The sequence below is a fragment of the Dendropsophus ebraccatus genome, chromosome 13 (genome assembly GCF_027789765.1).
Source record: "Dendropsophus ebraccatus isolate aDenEbr1 chromosome 13, aDenEbr1.pat, whole genome shotgun sequence".
In the NCBI taxonomy this organism is placed as follows: Eukaryota; Metazoa; Chordata; class Amphibia; order Anura; family Hylidae; genus Dendropsophus; species Dendropsophus ebraccatus.
This window is the reverse complement of record NC_091466.1, coordinates 38,951,249-38,969,467: the sequence shown is the minus strand read 5'-3', so window position 1 is coordinate 38,969,467 and position 18,219 is coordinate 38,951,249. Positions and strand designations below refer to the sequence as shown.

The window sequence follows — 18,219 nt, the reverse complement described above, 5'->3', positions numbered from 1 at the left end:
AGGATTCCGCCCATCAGCTACTCACCTCTCAGACTGATCCCCACAGCTCCTTTTCTGGTCCCTCCATCCTCTTCTGGCTTCCGGTGCAGGCAGCCACCTGTCATACAGATGCCGTCTGCACAGGAAGCCCCTGTGTCTCTGCCCCGGCGCTGTTCCCTTTAGCTGTGCGTGCATCTTAAAGGCATACACATGGCTAAAGGTCGCTCTGGGAGCCCTGAGGAGCCCTGAGGGTGCAACCCCTAGCTGTGAGCGCCCGGCCCTAGAAACGGCCCTGCTCTGCTCTATCTGAAAAAAAATAGTGTTTATCAAGCACTTGAGTATTGAAAAATACTTGAGTAACAAGCATTAAAGCATTTTAGTACTCGCTCGACTCCTATAGTCACATCTTTAATTTTTAGATTATAGGGGCATCTGTGGCTGGCACCTTGTTTTATAGACATGTGTGATTTACTGATCAGGCACCTCTAGCTGGCACATCTATGGCTGGCATGTTGGTGTAGGGATATCTGTGGCTTTTACATTGTTATAAGGGCATCTGTAGCTGGCACACTGTAATGGGGGGGGGGGGGAGGAGGGGGGGTATGTTATGATGCTGCAATGACAAATTATCCTCCATTCGTATACTAAGTGTCACTATTATTTCACCCCTTTGACTTGTTGCCCTTCCCCAGTTGTATGTTCTCTCTCCTGGTTGTCCTCTCTTTCCTGCCTCACTGTACATGTTCCCCTCCATGCAGCAGGCAGTGGAAGTTGTCAGCTGGAGAATCCTAATAATAACATACAATTTTTCAGGTTCAGCTCCTTCAGTGCATTTCAATGAGGAACATTAGTTCTGGCACTGCTGCATGGGGGAGGGGGGCACACTGTGGTATGCATCTGTTTTCAAGTGGAAAGTGGCTATCTTCAGCCTTCTCCCCTGCTGACTGCTCTGGGTGTGGAGAATAAATCAGATGTCAGGCACTGCAGCCTTGGGAGACTCTGTAAGGAAGGCTATAAATGAATCCTCTGTGCCCTTCCCCCCTATTTGGCTGTGCTGAGTGGTTTAACCCAGTGCTGCTTTGTAAGAGCAGATCTCAATCTGGTACCCAGAGCCTCAGCATCCGTATCCCTCCTGCATCCTCCCAGTGAGGCGCTGCCCCAGCTCTTACACCTACTATTACCTGCAAAATCTGGCATTCTGGACCCAAGGTAAAGAGAACCACACATTTTAACAGTTTGTTTAAGCGCATGCTTTTCTTAGTATCTTACTTACTCCTTCCTAATAGTGAGGCCATTTTGTCCTGTAAATCCTTGGCTCCTTATCTATCTATGTACTTATATGTAATGTTCCTATGCGCTCTTCTCAGATGGCATTGCGTTTTATGTCTGTGGCATGACCTAGGGTGCAGAAGTAGGCATTAACCTGGTTCATCAGAACCATGCAGTATACTATGACCTTGGGATTTATCACAGATATGCAAAAAAGTAATGTCACCAGAGCACTGGGAGGTAGACGGGTGTGAATGTGTGCAGCATGTGGGGTCATCTTTGTGTCCCTACATGGGTGACACTTGCTGCTGATGTATTGGATGCAGTGAGATAGTGACTTAACCTTGGCCGTATCTACATATTGTGTATGGATTGAGAATAATCAATCTAATTCCTATGGAGGGATGAGCACAGGTAATCACAAAAGGGTTAATTTAGTGTTTCCTGTTGGGTTTGTTATTATGTTACTGAAAAATCCTTTCAATCTAAATAAATTAATAAATATATATTGTCTATCTATCCATCCAAAATGCATCTAGCCTTACATCCTCTATTTTTCTATCTACCAAAAATTCATTCAACATCTATCTATCTATCTATCTATCTATCTATCTATCTATCTATCTATCTATCTATCTATCGCTATGCCCCTGTTCAATCTGGTATGACCTTGACTTTCATGGAGACTTAATAGTAAAGGTATACTGCTTTTAATAGCTTGTCTAAGCTTATAGCAAGGCGCTGCCTCCATCACTTGGTTTGGGAATATCCAATTCCCCAGCACACGATGAGGACGGCTGAGACTGAGGATAAGGTTGTGATGCATTTCATTTCCATTGCCTGAGGCAAGATATACATAATCATAATGTCTTTACATGTTTATAAAGCTATAAGCTATGACAGATGAGAAAATATAACCTATGTTCTACAGTGCCATTGGCAGAAATATTATTTGCATGCTGGAAAAAAAATTAGTTGAGACAGCAACTTTTTATTTATATAGCATTTAAAGGGCCACAGTGAACCCCATATATTTATAGATTTATTCCCATTTTCCTAAATTTATTCAGTAGGCTGTGCATCTACCTTCACTTTTCTTGGCATCCTTTGTCTTTTGAACCATGTATAACAAAATGCGAATTTCCTCATTTGATGCCTGAATGATCTCGCCCACGACATATCGCTGCCTGAGGTAAAATGTGAGAAAAAAAAATCACCCAGGCTTGTCACACATCATAAATGTGTAGTCATTGGCTTTAAAGTCTCAATAACGTTGATCGCAACAATTTGTCAGCAGGGTCTGTGTTTCTGTTTCATGGGGGAGGGGGCACACTGTGGTATGCATCTGTCTTCAAGTGGAAAGTGGCTACCCTCAGCCTTCTCCCCTTCTGACAAGGGCAGCCATGTCTTGTCCCACTTGTAAGTGAAAAAGGGTCAGATAGCTTAGAATTAACGAGAACTCTAGCTCTTGTATCCAATGAATGAAATATTTTCCAAAGCCCATATGAACGAGAACTTGCCAGAGGTATGTCCATTGGATGCAGTCAAAGGCTTAGACCACATCAAGGGTTACCATAACCTTATTAAAAGGTGCCCCCCTCCCTCAACATTCTCATATATCCGCCGTATATTAGAATAAAGTCCCTTTCCATGTATAAACCCTAATTGGTCCTCGTGCACCAAGGATTTTATAACATTAGCTAGCTGTTTCGCTTAAACCTTCGCCACCAGTTTAACATCCCCATTAATCAGAGATATGGGTCTGTATATATTGTGTCAGTCACATGAAGAATCCATAACTAAGGCTGTATGCATACAGTGCGGAGCGGAGGGAATTATGCATCATAAGATGTTGGTGACGTATGTTTACCATACTGTATTCTTTAACCAAATGCAATGTACGGATGTTCCCATCGTATGCGTTGTTAAATGTCAAAATTTCAGGCATGCCTAAAGCCACGAAACAATTTGCGGCCTTCCTTTTCTTTAGCAGCTAAAATAGGACCCATTGGATTTGGTTGAATCGAAATTAAATTGGATCATGCTTAATGACCGCTTTCATTCTATCCTACATGATCGGGAAGACTGGTTCCAGATGGAGGGAACAGGGGGAACAGGTGCCAGTTAGGTAGGTTTGAAAGATGTAGAGTAATTGGTTAGTTTTTGTCTGGTTCTTTTATGTTGTGTGTCTCTCTGTTGTCTTGTCAGGTGTTGTTGGTTGTTTTTAATGTTCCATGTCATATTCAATATTGCTTGGAATAATGGTATGGTTGGAGACAGGAAGGTCCCTGGCTGCAGAGGGGACCTGAATAGTGCTGTTTCTTTTGCACTATTTTTCTTGGATTTTGTCTTATTTCATGCCTCTAACTAGATTTATCATGTTGGCCTTTGTTTGTCCCTTTGTGTTTAGGCTATTGGACTATTATATGTATCTATGTGAGGATCACAGACAACACTGATCAATGCTATGCTACCCACTCCTGACCAAAACACTGAGAGAAATGTTTGAACATAACCTAATGATGATCTTTGAATTTCTTGTATTACTTATAGTTCCTTTTACAACCAAATGTAATACCACTTATCTAAAACAATGTCATTTATGTCCACTACTCTAGTTTAGGGGCCTATTACATGGGGTGATTATCTGCCCAATCAGGCCAATTTGTTCCACTAATGGTGTGTTTATACAGACAGATTTATTTTACAGATTTTGAAAGCCAAAGCCAGGAATGGATTTGAGAAGAGGAGAAATCTCAGTCTTTTCTTTATGACCGGTTCCCTCTTTATAGTCTGTCCCTGAATTTGGCTTAAAAAATCTGTAAGATAAATCTCTCAGTGTAAACGCACCATAAGAGTAGGAGGATACCCCATGGGAAAATGTTAAAATGTAATACAGTTGAAACTTGCCAACATGGTTCTGATGCGTTTCCCCTGTAAAATAAACCAGGTTTATTGGAATCAATTGAAGGATAGTGACAAGTGTAACACATTTATTTATAGAATGCAATCCCAAAATTTCACGAAAATGTTAAAACCAATAATTTTTTCTGTGACATATGCCGGCGTGCCTTTGATAAATGTGCCCCTCACTTTAATTTAACTATTGGTTTATAAATTCAATGAGATAAGAGGAAAATATTATTTTTGTAGTTTTTACCCAATCATGTAAAACGCAAATGTGTGTTAGCAAGTGACACACATGTTATAAGGGAGCACATTGCAAACTGTTGCTCCTTGCAAATCATTTTGCTGTTAGGAGCGTGCTAGTGATCTATTCTTAGAGGTGCCGCAGCTTAGGAGGTGAGAAGATTGTGTGTAACAGTGTGTACAAAGCATGGAAATCAGGTATTTATAGGTATCGCGACCTGCACCAATGCAGCTGCCTTATGCTAAATTGTCAAGTCTTGTATGATTAGAATGGTGCCAGGCCACAGGCCTTTCCAGATTACTGGACCTCTGTTTAAGTAGAATGCATTTTTTATCTAAAATATATATCTATATATACAATGTGACAAAAGATGTTTTTTCATAATTTCATTTCATTTTCCACCAACTTGGTAATAAAAAAGTTAAAGTAATTATAGTGCTTGAAAAGCACTATATTGTAATCCGTATTCTTCTTCTTCTTCTTCTTCCAGCCATTTTTCTGCGCGTAATACAGCCCGAACCGCTTTGTGCACACACTCCGTTCAAACTGCGTTTCGAAGCCCTCGGCGGTGTGTGGTGTGCTATCTATTTTTCGTTTCGATCGGATTTGTCGTTTTTAAGAAATTTACGTTAAACGACCCCAAATTTCCCATAGAAAATAATGGCCCATTGCAAATAATGGCCACACTCTAACCGCTAACAGCCAATCACAGCACATATGCAAATAGCTGAAATATAGCAGCCAATAGGAACTCTAAGGTCTCGTCATGCAATGTATCACACCATCCACAGTCACATGTCCACTATAGGCCAATAGAAGATGTAATATATGGAAGGTCCTTAACCATTTTGTCTCCCCGACATGAGTAAGATTGTCATCGTAACCGAGCAATGATCTTTACCATTATAAGTACTCAGGTCACTCTTAAAGGGACCCAAGTCTCTCTTAAAGGGACGGGAGCCATGTCGCTCTTAAAGGGACCCAAGTTGCTCTTAAAGGGACGGGAGCCATGTCGCTCTTAAAGGGACCCAAGTCGTTCTTAAAGGTACCCAAGTCGCTCTTAAAGTGGCGGGACCCAAGTCGCTCTTAAAGGGACGGGACCCAAGTCGCTCTTAAAGGGTCCCATGTAGCCCTTAAAGGGATCCAAGTCGCTCTTAAAGGGACGGGACCCAAGTTGCTCTTAAACGGACGGGACACTCCAAAAGGTATGGGACCCATGTCGCTCTTAAAGAGACCCATGTCGCTAGAGCGACCTGGGTCCCTTTAAGAGCGAAATTGGTCCCTTTAAGAGTGAAATTGGTCCATTTAAGAGCGACCTGGGTCCCTTTAAGAGCGAAATATGTCCCTTTAAGAGCGAAATATATCCCTTTAAGAGCGACCTGGGTCCCTTTAAGAGCGAAATATGTCGCTTTACGAGCAAAATGGGTCCTTTTAAGAGCAACCTGGGTCCCTTTAAGAGTGAAATGGGTCCCTTTAAGAGCAAAATGGGTCCCTTTAAGAGCGATCTGGGTCCCTTTAAGAGCGAAATGGGTCCCTTTAAGAGCGACCTGGGTCCCTTTAAGAGCGACCTTTGTCCCTTTAAGAGCGACCTTTGTCCCTTTAAGAGCGACCTGGGTCCCTTTAAGAGCAAAATGGGTCCCTTTAAGAGCGACCTGGGTCCCTTTAAGAGCAAAATGGGTCCCTATAAGAGCAAAATATGTCCCTTTAACCCTTTAAGGACGGGGCCCATTTTCGTTTTTACGTTTTCAGTTTTTCCTCCTTGTGTTTAAAAGGTCATAGCACTTGCATTTTTCCACCTAGAAACCCACATGACCCCTTATTTTTTGCGTCACTAATTGTACTTTGCAATTACAGGCTGAATTTTTGCATAAAGTACACTGCGAAACCAGAAAAAAATTCAAAGTGTGGTAAAATTGAAAAAAAAAAAGCATTTCTTTTATTTGGGGGAAATGTGTTTTTACGCCATTCGCCCTGGGGTAAAACTGACTTGTTATGCATGTTCCTCAAGTTGTTACGATTAAAACGATATATAACATGTATAACTTATATTGTATCTGATGGCCTGTAAAAAATTCAAACCGTTGTTAACCAATATACGTTCCTTAAAATCGCTCCATTCCCAGGCTTATAGCGCTTTTATCCTTTGGTCTATGGGGCTGTGCGAGGTGTCATTTTTTGCGCCATGATGTGATCTTTCTATCGGTACCTTGATTGCCCATATACGTCTTTTTGATCGCTTTTTATTAAATTTTTTCTGGATTTGATGCGACCAAAAATGCGCAATTTTGCACTTTGGGATTTTTTTGCGCTGACGCCGTTTACCGTACGAGATCAGGAATGTGATTAATTAATAGTTTGGGCGATTACGCACGCGGCGATAGCAAACATGTTTATTTATTTATTTATTTGTTTACTTTTATTTAAAACCTGGGAAAAGGGGGGTGATTCAGACTTTTATTAGGGGAGGGGGCTTTTTACTATAAACAACACTTTTTTTTTTTTTTTACACATATACTAGAAGCCCCCCTGGGGGACTTCTAGTATATACACTGTGATCTCTCATTGAGATCTCTGCAGCATAGATATGCTGCAGAGATCCATAAGATCGGCACTCGTTTGCTTTCGGCTGCTGCAGCCGAAAACGAACGAGTGCCGAGCCGAGGACGGCGCCATCTTGGACGCGTCCCCGGCCGGCATCAGTAACGGAGATCGCTCCTCCGGGACAAGGTCCCGGAGGAGCGATCTCCCCCACTAGACCCCAGGGAAACGTTGCCTCCGGTAATCGGAGGCAGCTGTCAACTTTGACAGCTGCCTCCGATTAGCTAATTAGCGGGCACGGCGATCAGACCGTGCCTGCTAATAGCAGCGGTCCCGGGCTACTCGCGGCACCCGGGATCGCGGCACTTCAAAGCGGGGCCGCCGCGCGGCCCCGCTTTGAAGTGCAAGTGAGGACATATGACGTAGGGGTACGTCATATGTCCTTAAGAGGTTAAGAGTGAAATATGTCCCTTTAAGAGCAAAATGGGTCCTTTTAAGAGCGACCTGGGTCCCATTAAGAGCGAAATGGGTCCCTTTAAGCGCGAAATGGGTCCCTTTAAGAGCGAAATGGGTCCCTTTAAGAGCGACCTGGGTCTTTTTAAAAGCAAAATATGTCCCTTTAAGAACGAAATATGTCCCTTTAAGAGCAAAATGGGTCCCTTTAAGAGCAAAATGGGTCCCTTTAAGAGCGACCTGGGTCCCTTTAAGAGCGAAATTGGTCCCTTTAAGCGTGAAATTGGTCCCTTTAAGAGTGAAATTGGTCCCTTAAGAGCGACCTGGGTCCCTTTAAGAGCAAAATGGGTCCCTTTAAGAGCGACCTGGGTCCCTTTAAGAGCAATCTGGGTCCCTTTAAGAGCAAAATGGGTCCCTTTAAGAGCAAAATGGGTCCCTTTAAGAGCGAAATGGGTCCCTTTAAGAGCAAAATATGTCCCTTTAAGAGCGAAATATGTCCCTTTAAGAGCAACCTGGGTCCCTTTAAGAGTGAAATGGGTCCCTTTAAGAGCAAAATGTGTCCCTTTAAGAGCGATCTGGGTCCCTTTAAGAGCAAAATGGGTCCCTTTAAGAGCGACCTGGGTCCCTTTAAGAGCGACCTGGGTCCCTTTAAGAGCAAAATGGGTCCCTTTTAAGAGCGATCTGGGTCCCTTTAAGAGCAAAATGGGTCCCTTTAAGAGTGAAATGGGTCCTTTTAAGAGCAACCTGGGTCCCTTTAAGAGTGAAATGGGTCCCTTTAAGCGCGAAATGGGTCCCTTTAAGAGCGACCTGGGTCCCTTTAAGAGCGACCTGGGTCCCTTTAAGAGCGACCTGGGTCCCTTTAAGAGCGACCTGGGTCCCTTTAAGAGCAATCTGGGTCCCTTTAAGAGCAATCTGGGTCCCTTTAAGATTAAAATGGGTCCCTTTAAGAGTGACCTGGGTCCCTTTAAGAGCAAAATATGTCCCTTTAAGAGCGAAATATGTCCCTTTAAGAGCGAAATTGGTCCCTTTAAGCGTGAAATTAGTCCCTTTAAGAGAGAAATTGGTCCCTTTAAGAGCGACCTGGGTCGCTTTAAGAGCGAAATATGTCCCTTTAAGAGCAAAATATGTCCTTTTAAGAGCGACCTGGGTCCTTTTAAGAGCGAAATTGGTCCCTTTAAGAGCAAAATATGTCCCTTTAAGAGCGAAATATGTCCCTTTAAGAGCAAAATATGTCCCTTTAAGAGCGAAATATGTCCCTTTAAGAGCAACATGGGTCCCTTTAAGAGCGACCTGGGTCCCTTTAAGAGCGAAATTGGTCCCTTTAAGCGTGAAATTGGTCCCTTTAAGAGTGAAATTGGTCCCTTTAAGAGCGACATGGGTCCCTTTAAGAGCGAACTGGGTCCCTTTAAAAGCCATTTGGGTCCCTTTAAGTGCAACGGGGGCCCTTTAAGAGCGACCTGGGGCCCTTTTAGAGTGAAATTGGTCCCTTTAAGAGTGATCTGGGTCCCTTTAAGAGCAAAATGGGTTCCATTAAGAGAGACCTGGGTCCCTTTAAGAGCGACCTGGGTACCTTTAAGAGCGACCTGGGACCCTTTAAGAGTGATCTAGGTACCTTTAAGAGCGACCTGGGTCCCTTTAAGAGTGACCTGGGTTCCGTTAAGAGTGACCTGGGTCCCTTCAAGAGCGAAGGGACCCACGTCGCTCTTAAAGTGACCCATGTCGCTCTTAAAGGGACGGGAGCCAAGTTGCTCTTAAAGGGATGGGACCCAAGTCGCTCTTAAAGGGACGGCACCCAGGATTAAAGTTAAATGGAAGTCACTGGTAAAGGGGCGCTCTTTTCAAGCACTATGTATTTCCCTGGAAATGCAAATCTAGTTAACATTATTCTCCCTCTAGAGTACTTCCTTATTATCCCCATGTGGTCATGTTTTTCTTGCTTAAACTTGCTTAACTATAAAATATTTTGACCATTTAGTTTTAGTTAGCTCAGGCCATAACAATTTTTACAATATACATTGATAAGCTAAAATGAACAGTTTTTCTTTTTAAAGAGAACCAATCATGGACGTAAGTTAAAAAAATTTTATTCCCTAATTAGATGTAAATCAACATTTTATTGACATTTGTAAATATAATTCATTATTTTTATTGCCACGTTTTTTAATTATTCACTTTTTACTTTCCTGTCTCGAGCCGGCTCTTGTCAAAAGTCCCGTCATGCAGAGCGGCAGGAAAGGTTCCCATGATCCTTTGCCCGCCGCTCCGTTAATACACAGTGATCTCGCGCTATACAGCGCAAGATCGCTGTGTATTTTCTAGTCCCTCTTCTCTAATCTATTTATGAAGATACAGACTGCCTCTGCAGTCTGTATCTTTATACTTTACCTATCCTCTTCTTCGGTGCAGCAAGGCCGGCGCCGCCATCTTGATTACGTCACTTGCGTTCCAGCGGTGGAACGCAAGGCCCGTAATCAAGATGGCGGCGCCCGGCCGTGCGGCACTGAAGCAGAGGATAGGTAAAGTATAAAGATACAGACTGCAAATACAGTCTGTATCTTCATGAAGTCTATCTATGAAGATACAGACTGCCTTTGCAGTCTGTATCTTTATACTTTACCCGATTCTCTGTTCCCTGGCTGTTCCGGCGGCGGCGCCATCTTGATGACGTCACGCTGGAACACACCGCTGGAACGCAAGTGACGTCATCAAGATGGCGGCGCCCACCGGAACAGCCAGGGAACAGAGGATCAGGTAAAGTATAAAGATACAGACTGCAAATGCAGTCTGTATCTTCATTTAATAGACTTAGGGAGAGATATACTTTCATAATAGGGACAGTTACATTTAGGTGATTGGTTCTCTTTAAATACATGAAGCTGAATGTCCTGTCAGCTCTGTGTCTTATGTGTTTAATTGTGCAGTCCTGCTTGCCATGCCCCTCCCTGGAAATCTGTACTTTGTAGCAGCGACTCTGACAGCAGCATCAGATAACATACAGCACAATATGGGGGAGATTTATCAAGCATGGTGTAAAGTGAATCTGGCTCAGTTGCCCCTAGCAACCAATCAGATTACACCTTATTATTTAAAAGAGTCTGTGAGGAATGAAAGGTGGAATCTGATTGGTTGCTAGGGGCAACTGAGCCAGTTTCACTTTACACCATGCTTGATAAATCTTCCCCAATGTGTAAGCCCACAGTACACATCCCCTCCCCTCTCCCCCTCATGGACTTCACTAAGAATCAAAACACCCTCCCCCACCTCCTCCACTTACCAAGCACATTCTCCCCCCCCCCCTCCCCCCACAGAGGTCACTTAGCAGAGCTGAAGTCCCGGGTGTTTCGTGAGGAGCAGCGCAGTGGAGGAGCTGGATGGAGGGACAAGTGTATCCAGTGCTTCACCCAGGGGGAACATTCCAGCCATGACTCCAATGTACTGCATATGGGAGAGTGGGTGAGTCACTGAGGGGAGGACTACAAGTCCAAGCACAACACAGCTGTAGTCCTTCCAAAGTACATATAACATTCACTATCAGATGTCTGCAGCAGGTGCCCCGCCTCCATGTATCTAATCTCACTGTGTGATACCATTTGCTGGGGCTCTGTATCTGATCCCACTGTGTGTGATACCATCTGCTAAGGTGCTGGTCAGTGAATGGAGGGACGCAGCCAGGGAGATAAGAGGGACAGGCCACGCCCACTTTCAGTCAGCCAGAAGAAGAAAAAAATCATATTTCTAATGGTGCGTTTACACAGACAGATTTATCTGACAGATTTTGGAAGCCAAAGCCAGGAATGGATTTGAAAAGAGGATAGATCCCAGTCTTTCCTTTATGACCTTATCCCTGTTTATAGTCTGTTCCTGGTTTGGGCTTCAAAGATCTGTCAGATAAATCTGTCTGTGTAAACAAACCATTAGCCAAACCACTGGGGATATCTCAGCAAGCGCACAAGCTATCAAGGCAGTTTAGGGCTCTTTTTAAAGAGAACCAATCACTGTAGAATTTTAAAAAATTTTTATTCCCTAATTCAATGTAATTATTTATTTAACATTTGTAAATTTATTTTATTTTATTTTTTTTGGCCGTGTTTTTATTTTATTCACTTTTTAATTCACTGCATCGCGCCTTCTCTTTTCAAAAGAGCCGGCGCGAGACAGGAAGCTCCTGACATCCACAGCGGCAGCAAGGCGGGGCGCCGCCATCTTGATTACGTCATTTGCGTTCCAGCGGTGGAATGCAAGTAACATAATCAAGATGGCGGTGCCCTGCCTGAATAAGAGGATTGGGTAAAGGCAGTCTGTAGCCAAGCCAAGGCAGTCTGTATCTTATACTTTACCTGATCCTCTTGTTCGCTGCAATAAGGCCGGCGCCGCCATCGTGATTACGTCATTTGCGAAATTTAGGTGATAGGTTCTCTTTAAAGGGTAACACGTGGGCTTTTTTTTTTTTTTTTTGCAGAATTTCATTTTTTGGCTACTTTAATTATAGTTGCGCTTTAAGTCAGCTTTTCTTGAGCAATACTGAGCAAGTGTGAGCAACATTACAGCGCTGTTTGCTTTTGTGTGCATGCTCTGAATGCAGCAATATAAAATACATTGTACTATAATAATTTCAACACATATAATAATCATTAATGTACTTTCTTGACTAACTGTAAAATAAACATCTGTTCTCCTGACAATGATATTACCCATCCTTCCTGCAATAACCAGGAATTGACAGATAATTACCTTATGTGGGCTGGTAAATTCTTCTTTTCTACTACTTGAAAAATAAGGAAGCTCCACCTGGCCATTGCTGTGAGCAGGACGATCCCTTCCTCCCTCCATAACCATCACTGTAAGCAGACATTCCTTCCTCCCTATAAACAGCTGATTGTGGCTGCAAAGATCAGGACTTTTGGGATATGTATGTTAACACATGCAAAACAGTTGTCACACACTGGAGAGGAGGTAGTTTTGGCGTCTAACATGGAAAATATCCTGCACAGTTGAAGATTAATAAACTGCAAAAGTGGTGAGTGTCTTTCGACGACTTTGATTTTATAAATGTTATTGGATTAAACATTCACAGAAAGCAAAACCCCACTATGTATGAAATCATAACTCCAAGCAAACATAATGCATTTTTCCATTTAGGGTAGTGCCAGTACTGTCTCGTTATTTGCTAGAAAGTTATAGAAGCTTTATTAGGAATAAGGGATACATAGAGGAGACTGTGAGGAAAGTTGCAGTGGAATCTTGATATACATCTTGATATTGCATACACAGATTTCCTAGGTGATTTTAACCCTTTGATTTACCTGTCAGGTCATATCTTCAGTCCTTGAATCAAACTGTCTTTGGCAGTATAAATAACTGTGATTGTATGCCAGTGATCCATCACTCTTTTTATTAAATCCCTTGATCCCCCCAGTCAGGTGATCCATTGGTTGTGTGTTGACCAGCCAGCCTGAAGTCCTGGATTGGTTAACACAAAGTTCCAGCTTTACGCTAGGCAGTAGCCAAGCAACCATCAACCTCCGGCAGGATCCTCATACAACACAATTCTGTGACAAAGGGAAACACTTATCTCTACCCCTTCTCCTGACGTGAGTGTGCCTCTGACATTCAAAGCACCATGAGCCCGAGAGCTTTAAGCCCAACATTTGGTTGGAAGGCAGGAGTGAGATCGAGGAGAATGTTCTGACTGCAAGCAGTCATTGGTGAGGACACGGCACTCTCTCCTACACAGTGCTTTCTTGGGGCAGACATCATCTGCCTCCACCTCATCCTCTCATCACTCTGGAGTACACCCTGCCATACTACCGATGCCAGGGCCATCGCTGTCAGCCTGGGTCAAGTCAGCCCCTTTGGGAAGGAATTGATTTGCTGCATTCATCATGAAATCTCCATCTGTCTGAGCCCTTGGCAACTGCAAGTCAGAACCGTAGTTACTGACAATGGAAAGAACATGGTTTCTGCACTGGGGAGGATTGACTCACACACCATGTCTGGCTCATGTGATCAACCTTATCGTGCAGAGATTTCTTGGATCCTTCGCTGGACTGAAGGAAACTTTGTACGCCATTCGTATGTTGCACAGAATGCCTCCTCAACATTCAGAAAGAACTCGGTCTACAGCAACATCAACTGAACTGTGATATTCCAAAACATAGGAACTCCTCCACATGTTGGACCAGCTATATGAGCATAGATTGTCCGTGACTGACTTCCTTATGGGCCATTTGGGCAGTTTCACGCTGCACTGCAATTTCGTTTCAGCTATTGGCTGGAGAGAAGACTACTGGCTGCCCATCCTGTCCAGCAGAGAGGGGGGCCAATATGGGGTACTACCATACTCTGCAGTTGCTTGGTTACGGCATACCATCAAGACCAGCCTTTGTCTCCAGTAACAACTCCTCAGGGGGCCCTATGCAGTCAACTCCTCCTGCTAGTGGAAGTATGACATTCAACATTCACAGCTGCAGTCACTCATGAGTGATTTTATGAACCCACCGGCAGTTGACAGCAGAAAGCACCATACCTCCGCATCCACCAAGAGCAGCTGAAACACCAGGTGGTGTCATATTTGGATTCACCACTGACCCTAAGTGTAAACGACAATGTAATGCAAAAAAAAAACTCCCCAAGTGCCAATCCTCAATCTGGTATTAATGCAGGAGATTGTCAATCCTGCTCATAATCCAACAAATAGCATGTACCAGAAAACCTTAGATCGTTGCAATTTTACTTCATATACAAGTTGTACTGATACATCTTATATTCACCCTTGAATGCACAATTCAGACGATGTAGATGCAATACCAAGGTATTAGCTTAGCTGAGCTTCACATGGGATATTCCACCAAAGGTATTCAGCATCAGCACACCGATGCTAGTCTACGCCGTTTCCTGACCACATTCTTTGTAAACTACTTTGTTCAGGTCTGGGCACAGAAGCTCTTGACATTGGTTGTACCTTGCAGAGTTTTCTTTGTCTCTGCTGTGCAGCCAGCAGTATTGTACCGGAGAGAGTATTCCGAGGTATTGTCATACCAAGGAGACACAGCTGTCACAAGGTGGAGACGCTCACTTTTATTAAAATGAACCAAGCTTGGATAATAACGCTTTTTCACACCCCTGTGCCTGCTGTTAATGACTAAATCAACACTCGTGAAACATGCCCATGAAACTCTCTATCCAAGTAAAGTGCAAAGGGTAATATGCGCCCACAGTAAAAATTCTATTATGTAATCTTCCTCCCGTTATATCATAATGAATATATAATTAATAAGATTGAAAAAAGATAGGAGTCCATCAACAAACCCTACAGTGCTGAAGGCAAAAACCCTTATGAGGCAGATAGCAATTGCCCCATTACAGGGGGAAAAAATACTTCCTGACTCCAATGCAAACAGCACAAATCCCTGGATCAGCATCACATGAAATCTAGTGCCCATAATATTATATTTTTCAAGAAAAGCATCCAGGCCTCTCTTGAACTTATTTAATAAATCAGCCATGACAACATCATGTGGCAGAGAGTTCCACAGTCTCAGTAAAGAACCCACGTCTGTGCTGGTGGTGAAACCTTGTAGAGGATGCCCCCTTGTCTTGGTTACAGGCCTAGGAGTAAAAACATCACTACAAAGATCTCTGAACTGTCCATTCATGTATTTGTACATTGCGATCAGATCGCCCTTAAGATGTGTTTTTTTCTAAACTAAATAGCCCCAAGCTTGATATCCTGTCTTGGTACTGTAACCCACTTATTCCTTTAATGACCTTGGTCGCCCTCCTCTCCACCCGCTCTAAATCAGCCATGTCCTTCTTATATACTGGTACTCAAAACTGTACTGCCTCTTTTGATGCATCCTATGATTTTATTAGCCTTGGCAGCTGCTGCTTGGCAATGATCACTAAAGTGGAGTTTACTGTCCACCAATACCCCCGGGTCCTTTTCTGAAGCAGTTTTACCCAGTGTTTTATTATTAAGCAAATAACTCTACTTATTATTTCTATGGCTAAAAAGCATAACCTTACATTTATCCACATAGAACTTTATTTGCAATTTCTCTGCCCAAGCTTCTAGCTTTTCCAAATCCTTCTGTAATATAATATTATCCTCCTCTGTGGTGATCACTTTACCCAGTTTAGTATTATCTGCAAATATGGAGATTCTACTCTGTAGCCCCTCTGCAAGGTTGATAATAAATATATTAAAAAGAAGTGCATCCAATACTGACCCCTGCTGTACCCCACTAGTAACTGAGACCCAATCTGAGTATGCCCCATTAATTACCACCCTCTGTTTCCCCTCACTCAACCAGTTACTTATCCATTTACATATGTTTTCCCCTAGTCATAGCATACTCATTTTTAAGACCAACCTTACATGTGGCACAGTATCAGATGCCTTTGAAAAGTCCAGATACACAATGTCCACAGCCTCCCCCAAGTCCAGTCTATAACTGGCCTCCTTATAGAAGCTGATCAGATTAGTCTGGCTGGACCGATTGCTCATAAACCCATGCTGTTGCTGTGTTATAAGATTATTTTCATTAAGATACTCCAGTATTGCCTCTTTTACAAACCCTCAAATACTTTACTTACTATAGATGTTAGGCTTACAGGCCTATAGTTTCCAGGATCACTTTTTGACCCCTTTTTTATTATCAATACAACATTAGCTATGTGCTAGTCTTGTGGAACAATGCCCGTTATTATAGAATCTTTAAATCTTTAAATATTCTTTAAAGGGAACTTGTCACCCCAGCTGCCAGGGAGAAGCCTGACCGACCCCCCCCCCCCCCCCCCCCCCCCCCCGATGGAGCCATTTATACTTACCTCTTTCTTGAAGTCCAAGAAATCCCCATCCGAAGCCGTGCATGTGCTCACCAGAGATCGGACTCATCTCTGGTGAGCGCACGCATGGCTTCCAACGAGGATTTCTTGGCGGCGGGACGGGGTCCGGGACCGGGACTTCGAGGAAGGGTAAGTATAAGGGGCTCGACCGGGGGTCGGGCAGGCTTCATCCCGGCAGCAGGGGTGACAGTCTTCCTTTAAATATTCTTAAGTTTTCATTGTCTTCATTGTTGCTGCTTCTCCCATTTAAATTTATAATTAAAATTAGGTTTTAGCAGTAAAAATAACATGTTTTGTGGGCATTTTTGCTGCAGAAGAGCCCTGATAGTCCCACTTTTGAAGCTGCAATCGATTAGCTGTTTTAATGCGGTTTGTTTCGTACGTGTGCCCTTTAACTTTCATTGTTATCCAACACATGTCTCCTCTTTATACACAGTGATGTGTGGCCACTAACGATGGAATGATGCATCTTTTGTGCTGCAGTGACACATCTGTAGAATTCTGTACAAGGACGTGTTCTGCAGGCCGTACCTGGGATTCCGCCAATTGCCCACGCTTGCGCGCATCTTCGCCCATGACTCCACTCTATGCACAGGCGGATTCCGCCATCCGCCCAAGGAATAAACAGGTTAATTCTTTGAGCAGATGGCGGAATCCGCAGTGGGTTATCCGCCTGGAGAATAAAGGAATAGGAAAATGTTTTCTCCTCTGGTGTTGTGCACATGTTATAGTAAAAGGCTGGGTTCACACTACGTATATTTCAGTCAGTATATGTATATTTCAGTCAGCATATTTCAGTCAGTATTGCAACCAAAACCAGGAGTGGATTAAAAACACAGAAAGGATCTGTTCACACAATGTTGAAATTGAGTGGATGGCTGCCATTTAATGGCAAATATTTGTGCCTCCTCTCTTCTCCTCAGCAATTCATGCAGCATCCGGAATACTCTGCCCCTGCTGTAAGTCTGATGATTCTTCTCTCCCCTCTGTCTAGCTCTTTATCCACCCTCCTATCTCTCTCTCTATCTATCTATCTCTATCTATTATCTATCTATCATCTATCTATCATCTATCTATCTATCTTATTTTTCTTTCTCTCCATCTGACAGTGCAGAGTCTGTATATACTGTGGCAATCTACTTCATGTACACTGACCCTGGTGCTGTGTATACATGCACTGCCACAGTATATACAGACACTGACATCTCTCCTCTCCTTGCCTTCTTGGAGTTTTTTTGTAAAATAAAAAGATTTAAAAAGTGAATTGACCATAATGTTATAAAGCAGTGCATAACTACTACGCCCATCATACCCCGACAGCTAAAACAGTGCATAACTACTACCCCTAGCATCCCTGCTAGCTGAAACACTGCATAACTACTACGCCCATCATACCCCAACAGCTGAAACACTGCATAACTACCGCCCCAGCATACCCCAACAGCTGAAACACTGCATAACTACCGCCCCAGCATACCCCAACAGCTGAAACACTGCATAACTACCGCCCCAGCATACCCCAACAGCTGAAACAGTGCATAATTACCGCCCCAGCAAACCCCAACAGATGAAACACTGCATAACTACCGCCCCAGCATACCCCAACAGCTGAAACAGTGCATAATTACCGCCCCAGCATACCCCAACAGCTGAAACAGTGCATAATTACCGCCCCAGCATACCCCAACAGCTGAAACACTGCATAACTACCACCCCAGCATACCCCAACAGCTGAAACAGTGCATAACTACCGCCCCAGCATACCCTCATAGCTTAAAGGGGTTATCCAGCGCTACAAAAATGTGGCCACTTTTCCCCCTCTCTTGTCTCCAGATTGGGTGGGGTTTCAAACAGATTTCCATTGAAGTAAATGGAGCTTAATTGCAAACCACACCTGAACTGGAGAAAAGAGAGGGGGAAAAGTGGCCATGTTTTTGAAGTGCTGGATAACACCTTTAAACCGTGCATAACTACTACCCCTG

General features: G+C 43.4%; 1 protein-coding gene across 2 annotated transcripts in view; it reads left to right on the top strand.

The window, feature by feature from the left end:
- The first annotated feature begins 10,704 nt into the window (after positions 1 to 10,704).
- The window catches only part of SV2A (synaptic vesicle glycoprotein 2A), a 620,870-nt gene continuing 613,355 nt past the window's right edge, over positions 10,705 to 18,219 (top strand). Inside the window, exon 1 of one of the 2 annotated variants that reach the window (XM_069950896.1) lies at positions 10,705 to 10,843. The gene's annotated coding sequence lies outside the window, so the exon portion shown is untranslated. Of the gene's footprint in view, positions 10,844 to 12,386; positions 12,408 to 18,219 lie in introns of those variants that run through there. The other variant, XM_069950897.1, reaches the window with a different exon arrangement.